Consider the following 12039-nt stretch of genomic DNA (forward strand, 5'->3'; position numbering starts at 1 on the left):
TTCAAAAGCTCCATATTGAATGGCTCCAGTCGAAATAAAAGAATTATCAACACAACTGCAAGATCTGTTAGACCGAGGCATCATACGACATAGTGTATCCCCATGGGGTGCACCGGTGTTATTCGTGAAGAAGAAGGACGACAGCATGCGATTATGCATCGACTATCGGGAGTTGAATAAGCTCACTATTAAGAACAAGTATCCTTTACCGAGATTTAATGATTTGTTTGACCAACTAAAAGGAGCTGCATGGTTTTCGAAGATAGATTTACGATCAGGCTATCATCAATTGAAGATTAAAGCTGAAGATATTCCCAAGACTGCATTTCGTACGAGATATGGGCATTACGAGTTTCTTGTAATTGCATTCGGTTTAACAAACGCGCCAGTAGCATTCATGGATCTGATGAACAGAGTATTCAAGAAATATTTGGACAAATTCGTGATTGTATTCATTGATGACAACTTGATTTATTCCAAGACGGAAGGAGAGCATGCAGAACACTTGACGATAGCTTTGGAAATTCTAAGGAAAGAGCAATTATACGCAAAATTCTTAAAATGTGAATTCTGGTTAAGGGAAGTACAATTTCTAGGGCATATCATCGGTAGAGAAGGCATCCAATTTGATCCAGGAAAGATTGAAGCTGTATTAAATTGGGAACGACCAAAGACACCGACATAAGTTCGAAGTTTCTTGGGATTGGCAGGGTATTATAAAAGATTTGTCAAAGATTTTGCGAAAATAGCAACGCCACTGACCAAATTAACTCAAAAAAGTGAAAAGTTTGTATGGAATGATAAATGTGAAGAAAATTTCCAAGAGTTGAAGAATCGGTTAGTAACCGCACCGGTACTAGTATTGCCAGACCAACAAGGGAATTTCGTTATTTTTAGCGACGCTTCGTATCGCGGGCTAGGATGTGTATTGATGCAGCACAGTAACGTCATCGCATATGCTTCGAGACAACTTAAACCCCATGAGCAGAAACATCCTACGCATGATCTGGAATTGGTAGCAATCGAATTTGTATTGAAGCTTTGGAGACATTATCTCTAAGGTGAAAAATGTGAAATTTATACGGATCATAAAAGTCTGAAGTATATCTTTACGCAAAAAGAATTGAACATGCGTCAACGTCGATGGCTGGAATTGATAAAGGATTATGATGTCACAATCAGTTATCATCCAGGGAAAGCAAATGTTGTAGCAGATGCATTGAGTAGGAAAGAAAGATTGAATTGGTTAACTTCATGCGAAGAATTGGCCAAGAAATTCAACAAATTGGAAATCGAGATTCGTATTCCCAATGAATCTGCAGGAGCTATCTACGCTATGACTTTCCAACCGGAGTTGCTAGAGAAGATTCGCCGTTGTCAAGATGAAGTGATGAGTCAAGATGACGACCTAACGGGAGAAGAGATCACAGCTCAGAAAGATAATGAAGGAATTTTACGCTATGCATCGAGAATCTGGATCCTTAATGTGGCAGAATTAAAAGAACAAATAATGCAAGATGCGCAAAGTTCAAAGTATTCCATTCATCCAGGAAGCACAAAAATGTATCGCGATCTGAAGGAAAACTTTTGGTGGCCGAACATGAAGAAGGAAATAGCAGAATAGATAAGTAAATGCTACACATGCCAGCGAGTTAAAGCCGAACATCAATGTCCGAGCGGATTATTACAACTGTTAGACATTCCAGAATGTAAATGAGAACATCTAGCGATGGATTTTGAAGTAGGACTACCCAGGCTTAGGGAAAATTATGATGCGATATGGGTAATCACTGACAGACTCACGAAGTCGGCACATTTTCTACCAATTAATGAAAGATTTTCGCTTGACAAGCTAGTGCATTTGTATCTCAAGGAAATTGTGATGCGACATGGAGTTCCAATATCTATCGTGTTTGATCGAGATCCTGGTTTCAACTCAAGATTTTGGAGACAATTTCAAGAATGCCTTGGAACAAAATTAAACATGAGTACCGCTTATCATCCGCAAACTGACGGGCAAAGTGAAAGAACTATCCAAACGATTGAAGACATGCTACGAGTTTGTGCGATCGATTTTGAAGGCAGTTGGGATGAGCATTTACCTCTAGTGGAATTTTCTTATAATAACAGCCATCACGCCAGTATTGGAATGCCACCGTACGAAGCACTATATGGGAGAAAATGCAGATCACCAGTACATTGGGATGAAGTCAGAGAATGCAAGATTTTGGGTCCAGAATTAATCCAACAGACTAAAGAAAAGATTGAACTTATTCGAAAACGACTCGATGCAGCACAAAATAGGCAACGCAAACATGCAGACCAAGCAAGAAAAGATATGGACTATCAGGAAGGAGAACATATATTACTTAAAATATCGCCATGGAAAGGATTGACCAGATTTAGTAATAAAGGTAAATTGAAGCCACGATACGTCGGACCGTTTGAAAATTTGAAGAAAGTAGGAAAAGTTGCGTACGAATTAGCTTTACCGCCTCATATGCAACATATTCACAATGTATTTCACGTGTCGATACTTAAGCGATATAATCCTGATTCTAGGCATGTAATAGAGTATGAACCGATAGATATCCAACCTGATTTGACTTTTGTAGAACAGCCAGTAAGAATTCTAGATCGGCGAGAGAAAGTGTTGAGAAATAAATCTGTATATTTAGTACGAGTGTTGTGGAGAAATCCTATGGTTGAAGAATCAACCTGGGAACTTGAAAGTGAGATGTTAGAAAAATACCCTCATTTGTTTTCATAAAAGATTCTGAGGACAGAATCCTATTAAGGGGGGAGAATGTAACGACCGGGAAATTTACGTTGTATTATATCTTATTTATAATAAAATATGTGTATTAGTATGTCATTTATGTGTGATTATCTGTTAAACCCTAAAGGTTATGTGTTACGTGTATCCCGTGTCATTTCTGTATTTTTAAGGTATTTTTCAGATATTTTATTTCACATTCATAACTTTCATTTCAAACGTTTTACGACCCAAACAATGGTTTTAAAGCCGGTATTTCAAATAAAATAATGGGCCTTATTTTTCATCAAACGACTTTTACAATCGCATTATTCTGAACATCTAGATATTTTATAAATTTTCTCGTTTTACGAAAAATGACATTTCCGGGCCCCATTGGGTGTTGGAAACCCCACAAAAATCACATTTTTATTTTTATAAAATTATAGGACTTTTATTTATACCATTTCATTGTATTTTTGCATTATTCACATTTTTTGGGAAATTTTGGCATATATATTGTATATATAAAATATTTATAAATTAAATTTTAATACCCGAAAATTATAGAAATTAGGGCCAAATATTTTTATTAGATGTACAATTAGCCCCTTAATTTTATTTAGGAGTATTATTTTTCACACTATAAATAGCTTAATTATCAGTTAATTAAAATTAATTAATTATTAAAAATTCTGCAATTTTCTGGAAATTCTCTGAAGAACAAGTCGGGTCGGTTTTCGGGTCGAGAATCAATCACTGATTTTGAATGTTTCTGAGCACCAAATCGATCGATGTAAGTATCCAAATCGATCGATGTAAGTATCCAAATCGATCCTCTCGAGTTGTTCTTTCGGTTTCTGGTATCAAAAACATGTTTTGATGTGTTAATTTTCGATTTTAATTTCTAGGGTTTATACCCGAATTGGTACTTTTTGATTCTGGGATTATTTGTTGAAATTGATGTTATGAATAGCTTTATTTGATTGTTTATGATTGATTCTTACTAATTAATTTGACTGACGATTGCTGGAATCGATAAATCGATATCTAGGGTTTATGTATTTTTTTTAATTGATCGTTTTTTATTATACAAATATCTGAGTTATATAGTGATATAGAGGTTTGATTGTGTATGTTTCAAGCTTTATTTTAAGCTATAGAACGTAAGTTTTGATGTACAAACTCATGATTTCGACTTTTGATCGGAAAATCTGGAAATTTGGCCGGAGAATTTGATTCCGGGATGATTAGGAGTTGTGGTTGCCAGAATTAGAATGGTGAAGTGATAAGGAATGATTTGGCATCAAAAACCCTGTCAAACGATACCCGGTTAGCCGATATCGGAGCATCAGCGGAGTCCGGGTACTCACCGGATTCTGGGTTGATTCCGGCAAGTTCATCTCGACCCGGGATGTTCTTCCCCAACCCGTTTGACCCGGTTTTTAAACCCGGGTTTGATCCTCTGATACCCAAATCCATTTTCTGAATTGTGTTTTTGACTTATTAATTATTTATTTATATTTTATAAAATCAAAATCAGTTTTTATTAATTCTGAAAATCAATTAAAAATTGGTTTTAAATTCTGTAAAATAATATTAATAATTCCTAAATTATTTTCTTAATTTATAAATTCGAATTTAGTGATTTAATTAAGTATTTAATTATTTATTTAATCATTTATCTATTTATTTATTGATAATTAAGTAATTAATTAGTAGTTAAAGATTAAAAATTATTATCGAATATTACGAGAAACGATTCGATAAATAAGGGAATAAAACGGATAACTCGTAATCATACGGGTAACTAAACGATAAGTTCGGTTATTATTATTCGGACGATAGTTAATTATTCGTATAATATAGTAGTAATGATTCGTAATAAATAATTAAATACAGATAATTGATTTAAATCGTAACGTGTAATAATAACAGTAATGTTTCGATAATTATATGAGAAATAACTCGTAGAAATACGAGTAGTGGATCGTTGAATTGAATTCTGATTCAGATAATAGTTTATTTATTCGATAGTTATCATATCAGTTGATTGTATCAATTATTTATTTGTAAATAATCGATCGAATAAATAATGATAAGTTGTAAATATTTGTAATAAATTGTGATTAATCCTAATAATTAGGGATTAATTATTTTAATACGAATTCACTACTTAGAATACCAAGAACTTATTCAGTGAGTAGTTACCGTACAATCAATTCCTTCTACCCTGCAATCTCATGATTAAATACAAGGCATGGAACTTGTGTCAAGCCTATCTTATTTAATCACTTGCTTTCCCATTCACTATGTTTAGTTCTATTTAATGTAAATTAGAAACTCCTTTCTAATTTCATTCACTCTGGCCAGAGATTCATGAACTAGCATAAGTGGATCAGCATTGAACATTCTCTTCCTTCACTGGAAGGGGTAGATCCTTTATTGATCATACACTATATTCGTGTACAAATTCCTATACCCAGTAGAGCCCTTATAATTGTCCCTTGAGACTAAGAACTAAACCAAAGCATAGTTCAGTGTACACAAGATGACTATGATGACCTCAAGTCTAAGGATACTTGTACAACTATCACTATGTGAACAACTGCAGACACGTGAGTGAACTCCATCAGTTGTTCAATTGTGTGAGTCATGTTCAGTGAACTTATTCTATAATAAGCACCTACATACTAGCTATAGTGTCACCACACAAATGTCTATGAGAACAGACATCCTTCATAATGAAGCAAGCATAGTATGTACCGATCTTTGCAGATTACTAATTACAAGTTAGTAATCCTACGACCATGAAATATTTAAGTTTAGAGTTATCATCTTTTAGGTCTCATTATTATGATCTCATCATAGTCCATAAAAAGCTTTACTCTAAAGTATGGTATATCTTATTTAAACACTTAAATAGATAAAGCCCGCAATAAAACCAAAACAAGTCGTTTATTAATATCAATGAAATCAAAATAGATTACATAAAAGTTATTCCTAAATCATCATACATGATTGGACTTAGGACACATCTCTTTCATAGAGAACTCTGAATTATCGACAAGTCATAATTCCACTAGAGAACTCAGAGATATCGATAAGCTGATTCTACATGCAAAGAAATGGATATCTCGATAAGTCAAAATTACATTTGAGAACTCAGATACCTCGAACAGTCAAACAGCATTTGAGAACTCAGAGACCTCGAACAGTCAAATAGCATTCGAGAACTCAGAGACCTCGAATAAGTCAAAGCCACTCGAGAACTCAAAGATCTCGATAAGTCAAGAATCATTAGAGAGCTGTGAGACCTCGATAAGCCTTTATAATTATCAAGATGTCAGTTCTCTAACAGCTAACTAGAGACCTCTAATGAAACTCAAATACAGAATACAATCAAATTAAATATCCAAGATTATCAATCAACAAACAATCCAATCAGTTGAATTGACAAGTCTACAAAAAGCAGCTTGAAGAGTGCAAGAAAAAGGGTAAAGATTAACTGATAAAGGAAGATCAAAGTTAACACAATATGGAAAGATAAGCTAAGCCAGAAATGGAAAGATTAGTAACAGGCTGTTAAAGTGATTAGCACTTCTTATTAGATGTTGTGTAAACCAGTGTCTAAGTATTCTATAAAGTTAACATTGGTCCTTTGTTAGAAGTAACAATTAAGAGATAAGAAAAATCTTGTATTCTCTCAAGGAAGAAGCTAAGCTCTTTAACAACAAAGAGCCTAGAAATTTTGTAGCAAAACATTCTTAATTTTTAATATTAAATTAAGTGAGTTTTGAAAGATCTATGTTCACTGTTCTTGTTTAAATTCAATATTAACAAATTTTACTACAAGGTTTTAATTTACTTTGTTCATCACCATAAAAACTTCAAGAAAATCAGAAAAACACCAAAACACATTCACCCCCCCCCCCTCTGTGTGTGATTCATTACTTAACATGGGATATATTTAATTCCCTCCAAGGTCAAGCTGCTTATTTTTTATAACCACTACGACCATAGATATGTTAAAAGATCACTTAAAGTAATGCCACTTGTGGTGATATCACTTGTTGAGAAAAAATTACTTTGTTTTTGTTCATGTTGACACAAGCTCAATTGTTTTAACATGTTAAGAATGTGAATTTCTTGAACATTTACTCTAGCAAGCAAACTTATAAATCATAAACATGAGATCAATTAACCAAAAATGTCTTAAACACATTCAAGGTTAATATAATAATGAGATATCAATTAATTGTATTTAAATTTCATTTTTAACCATTTTAGGATACACAATTAGGCAAACATGGTAAAATCTAAGATTAAACACAAAATATAGCTTATACAACACTGATGTACAGAGAAAATATATATTTCATTATTAGATTAAGGGTTTTTATTACAAGAAGACAACAAAAAAAATCCTAATCTAAGAAGCTTTCTTCTTATTAGCCTCCTTCATGTTTGCTTCCACAAAAATGGCAAGACTGATGGTCTTTTCTAGCTCGACGAGCCATTCCTTTTTTCTCATTCTATAAAGAGCATAGTCCATTTCAAAGAACATGAGATCATGATGACATTCATAAGAAAAAGAGTTGTACACATCTACTGGACTTCAATGGCGTGATAGAATACACCATTGATGTGAACTCTGTAAATTTTATAGCAAAGTCTAAAATCCATTTGAGAGTCTTGGTTTTTTTGAAGAATAAACAAAGATTTTAAAGTTAAAAGTGGGTTGTGAGAATGTGAAGAGAAGTGGAGTGAATTGGCTATTTTATAAGAGGTTGAGAGACGGGAAAATATGAAGAGACACCCAATTTTTAAAGAGACATACCCAACCAGTTTGATATTAAAAACTAATTAATTATATTTCTCCACTCTCATAGAAATTAGATAAATGATCCTGACAATGGTGCACACAACTCGAGAATAATCAAGTAAACACATAGCATGCAAATACAATAATCAAGACATATACTAATAAACTCATCATTACAAAATGCAAGACGTGTGTAAGTGAAGAAATCTTATCTGAGTAAAAGATTTTAAATCTTGATTAGCCAATCTCAGATAAATTTTTTTTGACAAGTCTTCGTCACTTTTCTTCTTCTGGTCTGATATGCTCTCAACCCTACAAGATTTTCTCAAACAATTCCAAACAACTTGTTAGTGAATCATATCGTAAAGTCTGAATTAATTATTAAATATTTGACTATACAGTATAATTCATATTATTTATTCAAGAAAAATATATGTCAATTAAGCTTGAATAAATAAATCAAGAATTTGCTAACACTTGAACTTAAAAAATTATTTTAAGTTCCATTATATTTGAATTACTCGACATATTGGATCAGTATATCGTGAATTTTTTCAAATTAAAATGTTTGGGATTTAACATGATAGTGAAGTTCAAAATACATTATATTTTGAAGTCCCAATATACTATGACGTGTACTCTTAGAGACACTATGTCGGGAAGTCCAAAATTCCTATTAAGCAAATTTTTGTTTATTAAATAAATTATGATTACTCATAATAATTCATGAACAAAAATGTCAAATTATAATTTTGAGAATTGAATTAATTAAATAATTAATTAACTCAAATCAAGTTGGGTTGTCAACTTGACAACATAATTTATATCGTGAACTAGTTCTTGATATGACATATATCATGAACTCTTAAAACCAACAAGTTCTTGATATACCTTGTTTTACTTTGACTTATATCGTGAACTCCCAAAACTACTATTATTGAGTAGTCTAAAATTTCATAATACAAATCCTCAATATAAATTTCGAGTTCGTAATGATGATCCTTGTCTTTCTCAAAAAAATTCAAAAATAATTTAAGAACCAAAATTAAGCCAATTTTTACCTCAAAAATATTAAACATTCAAGTAAGTGAAGATCTAACATTACAACTAAATTTTCTAATGAATTTATTTAAGTTAAAAATAAAGAAATAAATGTCATACTTCTTTTTATCAATCTGTGATGATTGTCTTCATTTTGTAACTTAATAAGCTCTTTAGAAATTTACCAAAATGTGGAACACAATTGCCTCGAGATTATTTTCTACTAGTTACATATAGATAATAAGGTTTCAATGAATCTTCATTAATATTTATTAAATTTTAAGATTAACGAGTATTTTTTTATCATTGTTACATTAAGAAATATCACAGTCTTCTGGAATACATAATTAGTCATTTACTCTGCAAATTTGAAGTAGTGGCTCACAAATTTCTTTGAGGCAGTAAATCATGATGAAATTATTTAACATGACAGGCTCCCCCCTAAGATAGATGCTCCCCCTGAGTCTGATGCCCCTCTAAGTCTGATGCCCCTCTAAGTCTGATGCTCTCTTATGCTAATTAAGTATATGCATAGGTAAAATCTATCTGCCTCACCTGATGAGGTGACTTTATTCTTCTCTACTTGATTCCCCTTGGATGCTTTAAATTTTCAGGCAAGCACCTTCATAACTGGCTTCAGCTTCAGTCTTCTACAATCTCACTGATCTTTTCTTAACCATTTCAGTAATTTGATGAAGCATAGTCTTTCCAAAATCAACATTCCGTTGATGAAGTTTCAGTGATGAATCTCTACTCTGTCCTAGGTTACAACCTTTCGATGAGTTGCAGACTGGCTTCTCTCAAGATGATGATTTCCAATTTCTTATCATGTCATCTCCCTTGTTAGACTCTTATTGTTATCTCTAAGAACTAAACAGGGGTCGGCTTTCTTCACTTCCTTTATGATAGCAGGGTTGTATCACTCTTTTGTCAGACTCATAAAAAATAGTATGTGACTTAGATGAGGTTTCAACTTTCTCAACATTGGAGAAGTCCCTTGTGTCATATTGTGTGTTTATCTGTGAGTTATTTAAATATATGGCATCAATATTTTGTCTAATAGATATACATTGAGTAATAATAGTCATATAACATATCATGCAATTAGGTTTATCATAGAAAGAATCATGCATGTTGACATTCATGTGATCATACTTACAATGTATTGCATTCATGTCAGAAGTAGCACGAATTTTGCACTTATGTGTCAAATGGTTCTTAGAGCCACAGTTTTGACACTGCTTTCTAGGAGCATTTTACACATAGGTATAGGAATTACCTTCGTTGACTCCCATTTTTCCATTCTGGTTAGACTTGACTTTCTTGTCAATGTTTTTTGTCTCAGTTGGTTTGACATTCCTTTCGATTTCTTTCTTTTTTCAGAAATAGATGTTGCATCCTTCTTGGCCTCATCTTCATCAATCAGTTGTTGTTTGATGACCATTGAGTCCTCATCAAACTTAGTTTCTTATTTTTTGAAGAGGGACTTCTCAACCTTTTGTAAAATCACACGAACTTATTTGTCATTAGAAATTCTTTAATATTTTTGTTGTATGCACCCTTCCTTTTCTTTGGCTCGGAATAATCAAAGCCAATTCCAACTTTCTCATTCACATTTCTCTCACATTAAACATTAACAAGATCAATGGAATTCTTGTAAGCCTTAAGATTGAGTTGATTCATGTCAAGTTGCTATCTCATAGCCTTTTTAATATTTTCAACACACTCAAACTTATTCCTAAGATACTTCACTTCTTGTTTAATGCTCTCAAAATGAAATAATGTCAAACTAAGTTCATTATTCAATTTCACTAACTCAACATTCTTAGCATTCAGTTTAACATTCTCTTTATTAACAGCAGTTAGACTTGTATGTATGTTAAACATTTTAACACTAAGTTTCTCAACAGTAGAATTATATTCAAAAGTAGACATGTCAATAGAAGTGACAATTGGTACCTGACTAGAAGATTCACCAGCATCTTCTAATTTTTCCATCAAGGCATAGTTCCTATATTCACACTCATCTTCCTCATCAATGTCATCCCAAAACCTTCCTTTTAAAAAATAGGCCTAACTTTTGAGATCCTTGAGCAGTGCTTCATACTTAGTTCCCAGTTCCAAATAGGACTTGTCCTTCTTGACTTGTTTTGGCTTTTTGCACTCAGTGGAAAAATGGCCAAGTTCATTTCAGTTGAATAACTTGATGGTTGACATGTCAATACTCCATGTCTTCTATCCATATTTCTTCACCAACTTGTTCCCCTCATATCTACCTCTACCTTCACCAGCTCTTGCTTTGAATGGCCGATTCTTCTTTAATCTTAGATTGGAGAATTTTTTTGACATAAAAGCCATGCATTTGTTGTTCAACTTCTCAATCTCTTCCATGGTGTAGAACTCATCCTCACCATTCTCCTCTTCACAACCCTTGTCATTTTCAAAATCCGACTCTTCCACATTGATCTCTTCAATTTTTAATTTTCCTGAATGATAATTTTTTCTCTTGACAGGATTCCCTACCAACAATGCACAAGCAGTATTAGCCATAATACATTGGCGTGCTTGTATAGATCTCTTTTGAAATAACTCTAGCTTATAGGTTTTCGAAACCTCATACAATACGTCCTATATTATTTTGGATAGACCTCTTCCTCTCAGTGAAGAGATTCTATTCTTCAAATGATCTCGAAGAGTTAATAGAAACTTCATGTTCAAATTTTTTATCTCATAAATTTTTCCATGAAACTTTAGATCCTTTATCAACCTGTTGAATTTCTCAAACATTCCAGCAATGCCTTCATTTGGCTTTACCATAAAGGTTTCATACTGAGAGATAAGAACCTGCTTTATGTTCTCTCTCACTTCCTCAGTGCCTTCACATAGAACTTTTATGTGATCCAAAATAAGTTTAGCACTGCTAAGATGAGCAATAGTACCAAACATATCCAGATCCATAAAATCATAGATTATAATTTGAAAACATCCATCCAAAGCCACTTTCTCCTTTTTAGTCTCATTGTATTGTGATGGATCTTTTGGAACAAACCTTGATGGAATGACTTTTGTTCATTGAGTGGACTCAACAACCTCTGTCGGAGGCATATATGAACCAAATTTCAGTATGTCTAGATATAAAATATTAGAAGCCTTGATGAACATCATCTTCTTCTTTTTCCATAGAGCATGGTGCTCTCAATCAAACTTTGGGATCTTCATACTGCTTAGTTTTTTAGAACTCATTGTTTGTTTAGATCTTTTACTGTATGTGTGTTTATAGCCGGCTCTGATACCACTTGTTAGTAAACAAGGATCTCAACACTAAGAAGAGGATGAATGACTAGTTAAAAAACTTTTGGAATGTTTTCAAAACTAGAAATTTAGTTTATAAAATATCAAAGTTTAACAAAATAAAGCA

Source organism: Apium graveolens, chromosome 7 (genome assembly GCF_009905375.1).
Source record: "Apium graveolens cultivar Ventura chromosome 7, ASM990537v1, whole genome shotgun sequence".
Classification (NCBI taxonomy): Eukaryota; Viridiplantae; Streptophyta; class Magnoliopsida; order Apiales; family Apiaceae; genus Apium; species Apium graveolens.